General features: G+C 41.0%; 1 protein-coding gene across 4 annotated transcripts in view; it reads right to left on the bottom strand.

Annotated features, from left to right (window-relative positions):
* The window catches only part of cacng8a (calcium channel, voltage-dependent, gamma subunit 8a), a 35,262-nt gene extending 32,936 nt beyond the window's left edge, over positions 1-2,326 (bottom strand). For 2 of the 4 annotated variants that reach the window (XM_078175912.1, XM_033637431.2), the window contains exon 1: positions 1,956-2,135. The gene's annotated coding sequence lies outside the window, so the exon portion shown is untranslated. Of the gene's footprint in view, positions 1-1,955; positions 2,136-2,244 lie in introns of those variants that run through there. The other 2 variants (XM_078175913.1, XM_078175914.1) reach the window with 2 other exon arrangements.
* Positions 2,327-14,522: the final 12,196 nt, after the last annotated feature.

The following is a 14,522-nucleotide window of genomic DNA, read 5'->3' as shown; positions in this document are numbered from 1 at the left end:
CCACAGCATGTGGGTAATTACTGACAATCTGTCACCCTGTTTCCAGCATAACTTTGTGCTGCCAAATGTGGGTATTTTAAGCCAAAACATGATCATTACCAAGTGGTTTTTGTGCCTACGTATAACCAGATGTTAATCATAGGGTTTTAAGAAATGTATAATTTTCAGATTGTCTGCTACATAATAATGTAGAAATGAAACTTTTTTGTGGTTTGCAGAAATGTAAAATGCCAACTTTCTTTCTAGTTATTGGGTTGCATGATTACTGATTTATTGTAGTTAAATATATATTGCTGCTCAAACCTTTTGCTCTGAGTTGATATGTGCATCAAAACTTTGCACTATATTCTATGTCCAGTCCATGTCAAATAAACTGTTCAGACCATCTGGACCATGTTTTGTCAAAACAGTAATGCTTCTTCTACCAGTTTGGACACACTGATGTTTTCTGTACCAATAATATGCCGAGTGGAGTAGTAGTTGTTCTGCATTATCAATACAGTAATACAATCTGAGTTTCAAAGGATAACCCATCTAGTGGTCATCAGAAGACCTGCAACAGAAACCAGCTCAGTATTACACTCAGCATCCGTCTGATTGCTGCTTTTTGAGCGCTGTGGAGGACCCCTGGGAGGGCCTGCAATCAGTGACAACAAACAATACATAACAGGATCTCAGACATTGTTATTTTGTGCTCAAAACCCCTAAAATAAACCTGTTTTTCAGGCCAACAGAGCAAATTATGAGGAACATTCCTGCAGCACAACATGGAACAAACACATGCGAGAAGGGCTCGCCGGTGGCGGTGCAGTTGCACAAGACAGAGGATGAAAGTTCAAGGACAAATCAGCCATGCTCTGCATCATGAATTCAGCGACGGTATGAATCCTGCCGTGAATACAGAGCAGCAGCGGAACATGGACGTAGTGGAGGAGCTGGCTGGAGCACTGGTGATGATCACAACAGCAGCAGAACACCATTGTGGCAAGCCACCACCAAAAGCCAAGTCCATAGAGAGAGATCAGGGGCATGATGGTATGATACATGGTCCAGTGTTTGGTCTGTTTACATGTCATAGAATTATACTTACTTAATACTTACTATAATACTGTAAATACTGTATAAAGAAACATTTTGAAATATTTTATGGATACCAAATTACAGAACCACATTATAAGAATATTTTTAAGATTTGGCTTTTATTTTGTGTGTGTGCACTACACTATGTTAATCCCTGTAATATTAAGGGGCACATTGTGTTTTATAACAAATATTTTGAGTTTCACAGGCACACATTCCTGCAAGAGTATTATGCTGACAGCATAGAGATTTTTTTGCACTGTGTTTTCCCCTAAAACTATATTATACAGTAAATAACACTGACAGATTATTTGGCTGTAGTTTCACTCGTATTAAAGTAAAAGGGATGTTCAGAGAGAGAGATCAGTTAAACTTTTCTTATGCATCTTCTTTGTTATGAATCAAAGACAACAGCAAAGTGAAACTGAATAGGCAGGACGCAGGATCACTTTGCTGCTTTTAGCAATATTCAATACTCAGTCTGAGAAATCTAAATCCAGACTCCCGGCTGGAGCCCACACTCTGTACATCCCGCCTGCACAGTGGATCCTACACATACTATAACACAGATTGTTCTCTAACAAAGAACAGAACAAATGAAACATACCCGTCATGCTGATGCTGTGATGTTCTCACACAGTGTTTGCTACAACTAATACTGATTATTTCCTTCAGAGAAAAGCACTGCAGCTATACTAGTCATTCACACACACACGCAGGGTCTGTGGTAACAAGTTTATAGTGACCATTTTGTCTTAAGGGATGTCTGTATCTCCTGCTCCTGCAACATCTCAAACACTTCGCAGTCTTGTAATGATATTGTATCCTTGAATGCATCACACATGCTCTGTTTCCCCCCCTGAGGGTCGCCTTACCTTGCAAAGCGTCTTCACACACAGGTTATCTTCACTTTGCTCTGCGGTTTAGCTTTGTTTGATAAATCCTAAGTACTTACTTTAAATAAACATCAGTGCAATCGGTCGCTCCCAGATGATTTGATCAAGAGTACAATGTGTACATGTACATGTGGTGCGTTGCTCTCCAGCTCTAAGCATGCGTACACCGGTCCGATTGATACGCTGTCATGTCGTCTTTGCATGACAATATGACAGCGGGATAATAGCGATCGGTTTGATACATAGTTTTGATCAGTTATAAGCTTACCTTACGCAGGGGCAACTTTTGCAGCCGGTGCTGATGCAGGTGGCGGCGAGGTGATGGTTCAGAGAGAGGGAGAGGGAGGGAGGGAGGGAGAGGGAGAGGAGAGAGAGAGAGAGAGAGAGAGAGAGAGAGAGAGAGAGAGAGAGAGAGAGAGAGAGAGAGAGAGAGATGTGAGGCTTGTGTTGCTTGTGTTGCTTTGTGCGTGTATGTTTGTGAGTTATCCTCCCATCATATATATATATATATATACACACACACACAAATATATAAAAATAACACTAGAGATATACTATATTTATATTTACTATGTTTATAAATTTACTAATGAAATACAAAAAAAACCTAGTATCACTATAGTATTTCTGTGTTGTTGTTCTGGAGTTGGCTACAGGGGTGTAAATATAGACAGTGCAGGCAGTGTGGTTGGACTGGGGCCTGTGGGGTGGGGGACCTTGCCAGTGATTCAGGTTGCCACATCTGACTAAGCCTTTGTCAAAGAAGATTAAATTAAACATTAAATTAAAAAAAAAAGCCTTTTTTTGTAAAATAGTCAGTAGTAATCTATTACAAGTCAAGTAATCAGCGAGCAGCCATGTTTCTTAAACCAGCACATTTTCACGCCAACCTCGTCACATATTGACATGCTTGGTCATGGACTTTCCACGGGTTTGGGTTTACGCAACAAAAACCATGTGGTTGGCCAGGGTTTGGGGTTAGAATCTTACCGGACGTGGACGCCTCTCTCTTGGATGGAAGTCGGTGTTTGTTTGACCCATCCACCACTCCTCCTGCCCACCCCATGGACATTCGCTGCCTTAACTTTTGTCCTTGTCCTGCCGTGTTTCCCTCTGATGCAGCCAGGCGCCGTTAAACTATAACTGTGACCAGCTGCGTTTCATGCCGACGTTAAAGAACGCCTTTTTTTGTTGGTTTCTGAAGCTGCAAGTCACTGCCCAAGGGCCGGATTTCGACGACTTCAGAGTGAGACCGGGCTGTTTAATCATAGAAGCTGCAACAAGGAAGGACAAGAGGGAAACCAACTGGAGGAAAAAGTAGCAAAGCTCCCTATATTTGATTCCTTTGGCTTTTATGTAAACAGTTGCCAGCAGTGTGTATGCCTTATTACTAGTAACTAGCGTGCATTAGGGCCCTTCACCATAGCGTGCACTGGGGCCTGTCGTAACTACCTTATGCCACTGGTTGGCTTTAAATCTTATAGTAAAATGAAAGTTATACTATAGTGTTTTTATATTATTGCTGTGGTGCTTTCTTTATTATTTCCATTTTTTTCTGTTCTTTTTTGACGCACTATTAACAGTTACTACAGTAATGATATAGAGGTTACTATGGGGATCTTGTCTTTTTTTTTCCTTTTTCCCCCTGTTAAAATTTTTTTGGGGGGGAGTTTTTCCTTATCCGCTGTGAGGGTCCAATGGACAAAGGGATGTCGTATGCTGTAAAGCAAAGGCAAACTGTGATTTGTGATATTGGGCTCTATCAAAAAAATTGACTTGACTTAACTTATAGTGAAATGACAATTATAGTGTATTTCAGTGACGTAAGCAAGTTATGATTGGCCCTAGTGCACACTATCATGCAAGTATTGTCTTTGTTAGGACCAGGTAGGCAGACTCAAAGGCAGAGGCAGATGGCAGTTTGACAGTTTTATTGGAGATTCCAAGGAGTGTGTGAGGCGGATGGAGGCAGGTGGAGCAGAGCAGGATGGTGAGCAGATCCGGCGAAGTGAGGATGGCTGGAGACAGGGCTGAGACTGCAGCAGGAGATCCTGGGCAGAAGAGAAAAGCGAGTAAGAACAGGTTGCAAAAACAAGCGGAACAGAACTGGTAGTAACAAGAGCTGTAGCTAGGCTGACTGTGATAGTGTCTATAATCCAGCACTGACCAAGTGTGGGACAGGAGCTTAAATAGGCGGGAGTAGTGAGATGGCTTGATTAGTGCAGCTGCGCCGCCAGGCTCCCACACCAGGTCCCCATCAGCAATCAGTCCCCTGCACACACACACACCCACACAGGGAGAGAGAAACACAGGGAGAGGGACTAGGGAGCAGAGGGCATGACAGTCTTGACATGAATAGAGACCTGATGTCGACTTATATATTACCCAGCAATCACCATGACATATCTGACTAAAATATCAAAGAAAGTGAGAAATGAATCATTCAGTTAAATAGTTTTTATGGCATATCTATGGATTGTATAGCTTATGTAGAAAAAATATTTAGATAGCTACTGACTATTTAAAAAAGAAGAAGAGAACCATGGCACAGATGGGTTTACCTTTTTAAGGACATATAGCAAATGGCACTCTTTTTCTTATCATTTATCTTTAAACACAGGTATATTTCCAAGTTGGCAATTTGGGTCACATGCAAGGGCTTGTTCTCTCTGTGGGCCCCTCCACCCCCAGTGCCCCAGTGCATTGCACTGCCAACATTGTCTATATTTAGGCCCCTGGTGTTTTTATATTATCGCTATGGTGCTCTCTATATTATTTCCTTTTCTTTCTTTTTTTTGATGGACTGTAGAAAATGACAATTGCAATACTATAGAGCTGGATATGGTGATCTTTAAGTGATCTTATACTGTGACTTTTTATCTCTCTTAAAGGTCCAGTGTGTAGGATTTAGATGTATTGGCAGAAATGGAATATAATATAATAAGTATGTTTTCTTTAGTGTATAATCACCTGAAAATTAGAATTGTGTTTTAGTTACTTCAAAATGAGCCATTTATATCTACATAGAGAGCAGGTTCTCATCTACAGACACAGTGTTGCATCACCATGTTTCTACAGTAGCCCAGAACAGACAAACCAAACACTGGCTCTAGATATGGCCATTTGCATTTTCAGGTCAACCACTGTAGTTAGAAGCCCATCTGTGACAAGCAGCATAAAAAAAAACACTGATTTGTGGTGTGAAACTGCTTTAGTCAATGTTTTTACCAGCTTAAATCAACAGGTACTTTTGTTTTGAAGAGAAAGAGACCTCTGTGGATAATTTGACTCACAGTAAAAACCATCCTAAACCTCTGCTGAGTCAGTACACAACTTCCTGTTCAACACTCTTCTTCTCTTCCTCTCCTGATCAACACCAAAGGAATTCTAACTGGGAGAAGTTTCAGTTGGTTGCAATGTGTAATATCACCACTAGGAAGCTGCTAAATTCTAGTGATGGACAAATGAAGCCTCATGAAGCATTTTTTTTATTATATAAGCCCACTAGATGTCACTCTTGGTTTAAAGAGAGAGACTTAAAGAATGGCAATTCAGTGTGCTTTTTGTTGAAGAAATACCGCCATCTAGTGGGCTCATAAGATGAAGAAAATGCTTCATGAGGCTTCATTTGGCCATCACTACTAAATTCCCCTAAATCTTACACACTGAACCTTTAACCCAGGCTGACGTAAACCAAACATTTTAGTTTAAAGCATTTACAGGTAAAAGTGTAATATTGCCTTAAATATTCATTATAGAAACACCAAATAAAACACTATAGTAATCCTATTACAAACAATAAAGTAATACCATTAAATAAATCGTAGACATACTATACAATTAATATAGAAATACTATATATATATTATAGTAATACTTTTTTTTTTTTTTTTAAAATAGTGGAATGCCACACAGATCTAGATACATAGTGTTAGTAGGCTATTAAAATATTATAGGTACTACTATAGTTGATGAAATAGCATTACAGAACAAAAACTAAAGTATATCATAACTGGTGAAAAATACTATAGAACACTACGTACTTACTATGCGACACTATACAATTCTGATAGTATACTATAGTAATAATGTAGTTCATTTTCATTAGGTGTAATAGGACGTATTGCTGTTTTTGTTGATGTAATCACAGATGTAACACATTGTGACATACTGGAATTATCCCTGAAATATCTGCTTTGGTAGAGGTTTACACCGGCACAGAGAGTGCATTACATAATCTTCTTATTTCTGTACCTGTGAATGTGTTGTAGAGGCTGCAGGCTGAGGAACAGGTGCTTTATTATTAGTTCTTGGCTGAGGTGTGACCAAATTATTGTAATGTTTTCAGACAAAAGTCACAAGATTGGATGAGTCCGTGTCTAGATGTATCTCAGGTCTAAATGTGGGAAATGGGTCAAATCAGCACAAACAACAGGGCACTGCTAGATGTTATGGGTGAAGATTAGAGCCTAAACAAATGGCTACAATCTCCAACATGGTTCAGGGTCCTTGTCTTTCCTTCTCCTGAACAATTCAGACCACAATACCTATCCCCTCCACATCTGTTCTATTAATGTAATATGTGAAATAAAATCAAAACCTGTAGAAATTTACTTTTGCTATATGATGCCATTGGGGTTTTGTTTAGGCTGACCGTCGTCAAATACAGCTGCATGGTCAGTGATTTCCACATCATATACCAAAGCAAAAGGCATCCTTTTACAGCAGTATGATACACAGCCGGGCAGCGTCAGGTCATAACACTACTGGACGGTATCAGTTTGAAACGCTGCTAGATAACAACATAATTTATGGAGCTGGAAAATGCCAAGGGTGTGCGGTAGGGGTGGCAGATGGTCCCAACATACACCAGACTTTCACCCGAGAGCCCGATGTTCACTTCCTGAGTGAACGTAGAACCAAACCATGATGTTTTTTTCTAAACCTAACCTTTTGTTGCATAAGGAAATAAATGTAAATATGATGACTTTTACTGATGTTGTAAGTTTATTTTGAAAAGACTGTACATATCTAGCGAGCAGGAACTGCACACTTCCTGTGAAAATGTTTTTTGAAAAGACGCAATGCATGAAATAGGAATGATTTGATACGGCGTCCCAGAGTGTCAACAACAGATGCACCCAGGATACCTAGTGCATAATATGTAGTCATTTCAGTAGGAACATGTTGACCATGCACTGTTGTTGCCCAAATGATTTCTTCCAAGCTAATAAGGTGTCTCGTTTTCAAGTGCTCTTTAAAATGTTGATGCTATGAGAATATAGAACCCTGTGGAGTTTGCAGTATTTGGGGCTCTTTTTATTGTGCGTAACAATAAAATTCCAAAGCAAAAACACACGATGAAGCCACAGCATTGACAACAGAGGTTCATCTTGAACTTTTTTAATCATATCAATCACCTACGGGGCAATATGTTAACGTTTCGATACATTTAGTGGACAAAACATAAGTAAGACCTACACTTTCTACAAACCAGTAATTTCTGATGTAGCTCACTTCCATTATGAAGAGGAGGTTATGAAGATGAGGGGTGGTTACCTTTGCAAGTCATTTTGACAATCAAGATTTGGATTAAGCACAGTGGGGTGAAACTCCAAAGTAGGTGCCTAATATTTTAAGTGTGTGTCTGCAGGGGGTTGATGATCACTGATGCTGATGCAGGTGCAGAGATTTTGACTCAAACCCAACAAACTTTCTGGATTTTGGGTCACAAACTTTATGGTTTTTAGATTATGTAATCTTCATCTGTATCAGACATGTTTTAGCCTTCACACATCTCGTTCTGTCTGTTCTAAACTATCCACTATGTCATTCATTAAGTGAACTGGTTGATGATAATCATGAATAATCTGGGAATGTTTTATCCACAGGGAGGTAATGGGTGGAATTTGAGGTAATGGGCCCTCAGGCACAGATATGCCAAAGGTGCCACCACTTCTCCTACACAGAAGCAAGACACAGACTTTGTGGTGCTGTTTGTTGTTTTGTATCTGTCTTCTTTTTGTGTTTTTTTGCATCTCTTTAAGGTGACTTTACTGTTGTTTTTGGTTGTTTTGTGTCATTTTGTGTCTATTTGTGATTGTTTTGCCTGTTTAGTTGTTATTTTGCATCTCTTTGTGGTTTCTTTGTGCTCATTTTGAGTCTCCTCCTGGTCGATAATTTGAATGACATTTTGCAAATGAAGGACAGGAGGGCCCCTGACACTTTGAGCCCCTGGGCCTATCCCTCTAATGCCATTTTAATACTCCATCTACAGTATGAGGGAGGTATGCTGGGTGAAAAAAAAAATCCATGCTATGTAAATGCATTTAACATTTGCATCTTGAGCACAACTCTCAAGCAACAGTGCAAGATCCAAGATGGCGCCCCTGGCTGCCAGACTACCCGCCAAAATAAAATGTCACGAACAACCGCAAACAACTTCACCCCTTCCGAAAACAAATGATGTAACAGGAAAAAAAATCCAGTCATCACCGCGGACAAACCTTACATAGATGGACAGTTGTATGTACCTTGACAAGAACATGAGCCCCTGGCTTTTCTGACTTTTTTATTTATTTAATTTAAGCTTAATTTAATCAGGCAAGTCGACCAAGGAGGGTTTTAAGATGAACATGAACCAATGAAGATTACAATGGATGTGATGACAAAGTTGCTTTCTAAGTGTTATCAGTGCTGTGAATGCACAAACAGTGATATAATCTGCACTAATTAAATGAAGTTTTATAACTAAATTCGGGAACAAGACCACGCCTTGAACACATCCCATTTCTGTTCAATAAGTATTTAAGCACACCTCATCCATTTCCTACTCCTCTGACTCAGTTTCCACATCCCTCCCCCCCAAACCCCCATTCTTTTTGTTTCCTTTTCTCTCTTTTGTGTTATTACAGGAACTGGGGGCTCTGATCGTACCCCAGAGATCGAAGAGATGGCTCCCCCACCCAGTCTCAACTTCCTGGTTCCGACCACCAAGCATCGGTCCATCCATCCGTCCATCCACCCATAACCCTCTTTCCTCCTCTCCTACCTTCTCCCCTTCATCCCTCCTTCCCTCGACCCTCATCCCTTCATCCCTTCATCCCTCATCCCTTAATCCTCATCCCCTCATCCCTTCATCCCTCACCCCTAAATCCCTCGACCCTCATCCCTTGACCCTCATCCCTTAATCCCCCAACCCTCTCCTCCTCAGTCTTGACTACTCATCATCCATAACATGTAATAAATTATTCTGAAAATACTATTGGTGTTGTCTTGTTAGTGAATTGTCACTTAAAAATGTAGGGTTTGAACCCCACATCTTGACAAAGCAATTATATTGGTGATATTACACATATCGGTTCATTTCAGGTTAAGCCTTTCCTTTCTTTTAATAATTTTGAGAGGGTTATTCATGCATTTGTCTCCACCCGACTTGATTATTGTAATGCCCTTTATATTGGTGTTTCTCAGGCCTCCCTCTCTCGACTCCAGTTAGTCCAGAATGCTGCTGCTCGGCTATTAACTGGAGCACGCAGGTGAGAGCATATTTCCCCCATATTGGAGTCCCTCCACTGGCTCCCTGTATTTTTTAGAATCCAGTTCAAGATTTTATTGTTTACTTTTAAGGCTTTGAATGGGCTGGCCCCATCCTACCTTTCCGATCTTTTGAAAAAATGTGTTTCATCACGGTCATTGAGATCGGCAACCAGATCACTTCTTGCTGTCCCAAGAACAAGGTTAGCGCAGAGGGGAGACAGAGCCTTTGCAACTGTGGCCCCCAAACTCTGGAATGAGCTGCCCCTCCAGGTTAGACTGGCAGATACCCTCCCTGTTTTTAAATCTCGTTTAAAAACTCACCTGTTTTCGTCGGCCTTCCCTGCCCCTGTATGAGAGTTGGCAGCCTTTTGTTGTCTTATTTTGTGTTTTCTTTCTTGTGTTTTATTTATTGACTTTTGTATATTATATTTGATATACAGCACTTTGGTCAATGCTGTTGTTTTTAAATGTGCTATATAAATAATTTTGTATTGTATTGTATTGTATTGTATTTCAGTATCATTAAATTCATACCTCTACTGCTCTCCCTATACGCATGTAAGTGCACAGCTTTGCCTCAGGCTAACTACTTTCAATACAGGTTAAAGTCAGCAGTTGGCCTTTGATGTTTTCAGTGGAGGCACTTGTGAAATTGTGTTGAAACAGTATAGGGATCAAATTTAAACAGTGATTCCAAATCTGAAAAAGATGAGAAACCTTCAAAAAACCTGATACTCTGAAAAAAACCTGGATGTCACAATGCCCATCAAACTGCTGTGTAACTCTGTCAGTAGGGGTTGCTAAAGCTGAAAACACACCAACACGACCGTGTTGCATCACGTCACGTCAGTTGATGCAAGTTAAGTACTGCCTCCAGCACATGCCAAATGTGTCAGGCTGCAGCTCGTCAACAGGCAACCACACAAAGTTATTGTTACTGAAAGATCTATATCATCCACTCTGCATTTGCTTAGAATCATGTGTGTACATCCACTACTTAAAGTTGATTTCTCATGTGAAGTGCCAATCCCACAGCTATGACTCGCCAGGAAGTATCTTTTTGGTTACTGTCTTTATAATGATGGGATTGTGAGTGGATTGGCTCAGGATATTTCTCAACCTGAACAACAAGTCTCTCTTCATCCAGTCAACAGCAACAGAGTTCTCTTTAGACATCCATGGTGAGGAGAGGAGTCAAGCTGCCATAGGAGCAGAGAAAAAGAGCTGCAATGGGAGCTGGTAGAGAGCAAGTGGGGGGGGGGGGGGGGGGGGGGTGCATTTAATTCCGGGGGCAGCAAGGCTGGAAATAAGACAGTGACGGGAAGTTCTGTGGAGTGGCACAGCTAGGAGCCCAGACGTGCGTCTAGCTGCTGCTGGTGTGGGGATGTACGTTAAAAGTGATAGGGGTGTATTTTTTGATGTGAGCTGTTCGCAACAGAATTGAAACCAACTGCTGGTGTAGAATAGACCAAATTACAATGTTTGTTTAAAATAACTCCTTAGTAGAAAATCCCTGCATCACATCTATAAAATAAACGTTGTTGAGCAAATGCTGCCGTAATTGGTTAGTTTTTAGATGGCCCCTACAAAAATCCAAATCAGTTAAAGTTTATGCCACGTGTATAATATTGTGACAGTTTTACCTTGCTGTCAGATAGCCCTTTCCGACAAGGAACTGGTGCTGTTATCTCAAAATCCCCAGACTTCAGTGTTGTAATTGTTGTTGTTGTCGTGATTGATTAGTGTGTAAGATAAAGTGGAGAAAATATGTCAAATATAGCATAGACTTACATTTTTCTAGGTGGCTTAAATCCGTCCACATCAGTACATTATTTAGCTTCTGTGCCAGTATTAGGTTTATCAAAGAAGCTAGCAAAGCAACACAGGACACGAATAAGCACAGTGGAAACATCAGATAGGTCAAACCACTGTGTTTAACTGCATATCTTTAAATGCTACAGTTGAAAATGACAGTAAATTAACAAGTTGGCAATGTCACATATCTCCAAAATTGCAATCAATTGCCAGTTGTCTGCCCTGTGTTGGTAGTGCAATGTCACAATGATTCGGTCTACAAAAGGATGAACATAATAGTGGTAGGTTTATCTTTTGTGATTAAACAGTGTTGCAGCTATGGATGTCTCAAGTCAGTCAGCAGGATCAGGATAGCTGTTGACCCAAGCCATTTTATTTATTTATTTATTAAGGATTGGTATTGATTACTGGAAGCCTTATCCATTGCCGATCAAGCTGTCAGAAGGTGTAATATGTAGGGAAAAAAAAGAAAATTCCAATATAATGAATATTGGATTGAACTATAGTCTCAGCTGACACAAACATTAAAGATCAGGATTGGATGCAATGTAGGATCACTGCATGGATATGTCATACGTCATGTGCGTAGTTTTGTGATGTTGTCTCTTTCCTTGTTGCCTTTCAGTAAAGAAGACAGAGGCAGAAAAAAAGCATGAAGGGAAGGTGACTAGGAGAGAAGAAAGGAAGGAGAGAAGAATGAGTGTGGAAAGGAGAACAGACAGGTAGAACAAGACGCCTTTACAAGTTTTATAAGGAACAGTGAGGGAGCTAAACTAAGACGGATAGTCAATATGGATCAGAAGGCTGCCAGTGTAGGGTGTGTGTGTGTATGCGTGTGTGTGTGGGTGGGGGTGGGGGAGGTGGTGGTGGTGGTGGTGGTGGTGGTGGGGGGGGGGGGGGGGGGTTATACACAGGAGGGGAGCCAGAGTAATAAAGACAGACGGAGAGGAAATCAATGCCCAGGCCAGCAAGACAAACATTTAGAAATGAAGTGCAGTCCCCCTCTGTAGTGACAGTAAAAGCCAGTCAGCCAGAACTTTCACTGACATTCACAATCCAGTCACATAGCAGATTACACAAGACTGGGGAGACTGTCATAACATAGCAGGCACTGAGAAACTCCTCACTTTGGTAGATGTAAACAAATATTAGCAGTAAAATGAGCCACAGTATCCTAAAGTAAAAGTATGCCTACAATGTGAAAAAGAGTAGTGTTTTGTTGGCACATCTTTTTTCTTGTATATGCCTATCAGGGACCACTATGATGAGCATGGCATGGGTCGCATGGGAAACACAGGACTTGATGAGGCCAAATTCATTGGTTAGCGACCTTTTGGTAACTTTGCTATTCTATTTCAAAACTTGCATTGTAAAATTTAAAGTGATCAAACCAAGCAATGTACTGAATCCTAATGCCAATCAGCAGGGCTGAAAAATGAAGCCATTATAAAAGCGCCAAAAACTGCAGTTCCTCAAATGGCCTTTGGTCTTCCCAACATTGAGATTGTTGTCCTTACACCACTGGACCAGTCGGCTCACCTCACTCCTGTAGTTGGCTTCATCGTTATTGGAAATGAGGCCCACCACAGTTCAGTCGCAAACTTGACGATGTGGTTGGTGCTGTGGGTTGGCACACAGTCATGGGTCAGCAGTGTGAAGAGCAGTGGGCTGAGCACACACCCCTGCAGAGCCCCTGTGCTCAGCGTGATGGTCTTGGAGGTGTTGCTGCCGACCTGCACATTTTGTGTCCTCCCTGTTAGAAAGTCCAGCACCCAGTTACCCAGTTAGGGTTTGATCCACCCTCTCTCTTGCCAAACTCAAATTGATTTCTCCATTTCAATTATGCTGGCAAGAAAAGATCAAAGTCTTGACTTTTAAATTTTTTCACCTCCTGGGCACTGCCAACGTGCCCTTGAGCAAGGCACTGAACCCCCAACTGCTCAGGGCACCTGTCCAAGGCAGCCCCCTCGCTCTGACATCTCTCTATTTAATGCATGTAAAGGTCCTGGGTGTATATGACAACAGAGTGAAAAAAAAGAAGAATTTTCCCTCGGGGGTTAAAAAGTATACTTGTTCTCCTTACAATCTGACAAAGTTGAAGTCTTACCGAATTGACAAAAATGTATATATTAATTTCATAGCAGTGATAGTGATATAATAACCATAATTCTTATTTAGTTTGTATTTAGGAGGGCTACAGAGTTGGCATGTTATGGTTGAGAAACACCCGATAGCAATATCATTTTACATAATAAGATAGAAAGCTTACCAGTACTTGAGCAGCATCCCTGCCTCGTTGGAAACCATAAAGGGAGACAGGAGCTTTTGTGATATGAGCGTTCATAATGTCCAAATGTGTTAGTCTCTCCTGCGTCATGGTGTTGCACAGCCAGGTTTTCAGCCTGTGCAAGGCTGAGAAAGAGCGCTCGGATGCAGGGCAGGGCCAGACAGAGCTTAATGAGCTTCTCCACCTCCGACAGCATGGAGCGGGTTTGGGGCTGCAAGGTTTGCAGGATGGACACAACATCCTGGATGCCAAGGCTACTGTATGTAGTCAGGCAGGTTGCATATTACATCAAAAGCATAGATCTATGCATTAATGATATGAAAGAGATAAATGTAAGTCAGACAAATTGAGTTTAAATTCAGATTCTTTATTTTTTTTAAAGCGTAATGCAGTGGGTAGGGAGGCTGGGGTGCGGGGGTGCGGATGGGGGTCACACCCCCCACACCCCGAGTTCCGACGTCTATGGATATGGCTGATGTTTTTAACAAAGTTTTAAGGAGTTGACAAAAAGCTGAGACACATTTTATAATTCTTTTTAAAGGGCCACATTTTTACAAAAAAAATCTATTTTAAAACAAAGATGATTATAGGTGTTAGAGGTGTTTATAAATGTTTGAATTGTTTGAATTTGTCAGTTCATGTTTGGGACAGATATGTTTTCTGGCATAGAGCAAGTTTAAAATTAGATTATAGCTGCTGCGCAGCGATGGGTCGGGTCCGGGCATTTTTAGACAATTCTGAGCAACCTCTGGAACCTAAGACGGTCATCTACTGCTCTGAGCTAACTGGCAAGTAGCAACTCAACAGTGGCTTCACAAATTGAGTAAGCCATTCACTGTTGTGTAGGAAAGCAGCCATCCGTGCGTGGAAAGGCAGATTTGAAACCACTGTAAAAAATTCAGTTA

Source organism: Epinephelus lanceolatus, chromosome 16, assembly GCF_041903045.1.
Source record: "Epinephelus lanceolatus isolate andai-2023 chromosome 16, ASM4190304v1, whole genome shotgun sequence".
Taxonomy (NCBI): domain Eukaryota; kingdom Metazoa; phylum Chordata; class Actinopteri; order Perciformes; family Serranidae; genus Epinephelus; species Epinephelus lanceolatus.
Note: the sequence above shows the minus strand (reverse complement) of the source record. Positions and strands in the feature narration are given on the sequence as shown.